The sequence below is a fragment of the Mus caroli genome, unplaced genomic scaffold, assembly GCF_978045245.1.
Source record: "Mus caroli unplaced genomic scaffold, Mus_caroli_1 scaffold_5, whole genome shotgun sequence".
Lineage (NCBI taxonomy): Eukaryota > Metazoa > Chordata > Mammalia > Rodentia > Muridae > Mus > Mus caroli.
In genome coordinates this window covers 34,335,624-34,338,706 of record NW_028227260.1, presented here as the reverse complement: position 1 = coordinate 34,338,706, position 3,083 = coordinate 34,335,624, and positions in this window count along the sequence as shown.

The following is a 3,083-nucleotide window of genomic DNA, read 5'->3' as shown; positions in this document are numbered from 1 at the left end:
GACCCCTATCTTAATATTTTTGAATTTGATTTTACATAAATAGAACTGCTATTCTCTAAAGCATTAAGTCTACCCTGTGAAGTTCCCTGGATCAATATTCTCCTGGATCATGAGTGCTTTTAACACATGTGAGGATAACTGGTCGACATGTTGTACTGTGTGATGTAGTGGATAAGGCAAAACTAGAAATCACACTTATTAAGGCTATGACACATCTTTTAGATCTGTCGAGAGCAAAAGTACTCCTATGCAAAGCTTTTATCAACAAATCTGGCAGAGAAGGGCCAGAGAAATCTCCCCTGAGAAAAATGTGGCTGCACCAGGGCTGAGACCCAGCCCAGAGTATCCCAGGCTTTGGCTGTCTCTAGATGCTGCACACAGAGTGGGTCTCTCCAGGCCAGCCCACTGCAGATGGCTGAGAGTTTCTAGGACCTCCTCTGCTCCATCAAGAGAGTGGCCTTTAATGACTGATCATAATTTCCTTTCCACATAGCAGCAGACCTGTAGAATAGTCACTACAGGCGTGGAGAGAGGGGGTAATGCACATGTTAAGCCTGTAACAGCTTGATTGGCAGCATATTAGTGGTCAGTTGTTATAGGCCTAGAAAGGAGGCAAGGGTATTAAGGGGATCTTGGTCCTGGAAGGAGTCCTTTAAGTGGAAAGTCACCTGTGTTGCATTAAGAAAAGCAGAGGGAAGACTTGGGAATTATTTATTCCATTTGCTTTTGTAGTCAAGAAAGAGGATACCACGTTAATTATGTATCTGGGATAGGCAGTAACAGCTTGTCTGTGAAAAGGACACTGGCTTAAGTGGATAGTATTTTTTATTAATTGATTAAGAAATAATGGTTATTAATGTAGTCAATTTGACCTATGGGAAGTAGATTTGAGTGGATTCCCTGAAGCTTATAAGAATCTTTTAAAGTTTAAAACAGATAAATCACTGTCCTATCTCCATCTAAGTTTTTTTCACATCCTCTAACCTTCACAACTTGCATAACCTATCAGCCTCAATCACTTTCCTCGATTGACCTTCACATACTCTCTCAGCCTGTCACTCACTCTCTCAGACCCTCACTCACTCTCTCAGACCCTCACTCACTCTCTCAGACCCTCATTCACTCTCTCAGACCCTCACTCACTCTCTCAGACCCTCATTCACTCTCTCAGCCTGTCACTCACTCTCTCAGACCCTCACTCACTCTCTCAGACCCTCACTCACTCTCTCAGACCCTCACTCACTCTCTCAGACCCTCACTCACTCTCTCAGACCCTCACTCACTCTCTCAGACCCTCACTCACTCTCTCAGACCCTCACTCACTCTCTCAGACCCTCACACACTTTCTTCCAATATGATTTTCTGAAGCTCAAAAGAATTTTTAAACAAATTGAAAAATATTTAAACAATCTTGGGTTAAAAAGCACGGACATTGTTTCAGGTGTTCCTGTTATGAGGGAAGAACAAGCACTTAAACAAATTTAGACCAAAAAAAAAAAAAAAAAAAAAAAGGTGTGAACTTTTTCAGTTTTGGGTGAGCGAAGTTGTCCCAAGCCTCAGGAGCAAGATCCCACCCACTGTTCTCGGCCTGGCGGGGCCTTTTTTGCTGACTGGTCTTCATTTCTTTCTGGCCTAGGAGAGGAGGAGGGGCCTGCTCGACCCCCACCAGCAGTCTGCCCCAGCCATTTGCAAGTCTGTGCTAGGTCCCTCTTCCCCTGGGCTGCTTGTGACCACACAGCTCGGCGAGTGACAGAAGGAGGGGGTGGCAGTAGGAGGGGGTGCCACTCTCTGCAAACCCTGGAAAGTAGAACAGGAAGAGAAAAGACAGCTGTGCCTAGTGGCACCCCGCCGGTTGGAAACTTCGGTCCTTCCCTACTTTTTCTTTGTTATGGCACAAGCATATCAAAGCCCATCTTTAGCATCTGCTGCAAGACAGGATGTGAAGAAGAAAGGAAAGTGCCAGTTTGATTGAGCAAGTCTCTTCCCCTTAATGGGAAGGGTAGGAAGGGTTTCACAGACGGTTGGATAGTTTCTCTATTTTCTTGTTCCTCCCATTGCAAAATGGCTGTGCTCTGAGCAACACTGGAGGCTTGTCCCACACCACGGAGCGTGGAGGGAGTGGATGTAGTGGGCCAAATCGCAGGGCAGTCTTTGCTAGCTACGCAAGAGACATCTGCTCCCCTATCCAAAAGGTCTTTGATAACGTATCCATTTATTGTTATCTCCTTTAAAAGGTCTGGTTTTCTTTAAAAGGTCTGGTTTTCTTCACTTCTTTCACTCTAAACACTAGATTACTTGAACCAAAGCTTTCCTCTCCTCTGGCCTGAGTTTGTACTGACTGACCCCCAACACATAATGGCAAGGACAACACATGAACAATTCTCTATGCTGCATGAATCTGTACTGTTTTTGAGGGCGGCTGCAACATGATTTTTATTTCTCCTGTGTAGTCAGAATCAATAACTCCTGGGATTACAAGTATCCCTTGTAGGGAGGTAGATTTTTCTACCGAAAATTAGTCCCACTGTGCCTGTGGGCAATGGACCTCGTACCCCTCTGGGCATGGTCACTGGGGAGAGAATCAGGAGTTAATATGACTGAGGAGGTGGAACTGGGGTCCAATCCTGCGTTCCTAAATTTTCTTTTGATATTCTCAATTGGGCTCTACGGTCCAAAAAATGCCCCCGTTCTAGTCAATAGTCAATGTGCAGCCTCCCTATTTTCCTTTCTCCTAAAGAATAACTCTTTTCTGACCTCGTCATAGTCCGTTCTCTGCAACAAAAATTATCCTCCTAAGAGACAAGCCTTTGCTACCTGTTGCCAGTCCCATGGTGTCCAAGTAGTGATTGTCAAGAGAGTGGGGCATGTCTCGTTGTGCTTCTTAACAATCTCCTTTTCTTTTTCTCTGAGATGAGTTTCCTGTAAGCAGCAAAATGTTGGGTCTTGTTTGTGTAGCCAGTTTGTTAGTCTATGTCTTTTTATCGGGGAGTTGAGTCCATTGATATTAAGAGATATTAAGGAAAAGTAATTGTTGTTTCCTGTTATTTTTGTTGTTAAAGTTGGCATTCTGTTCTTGTGGCTGT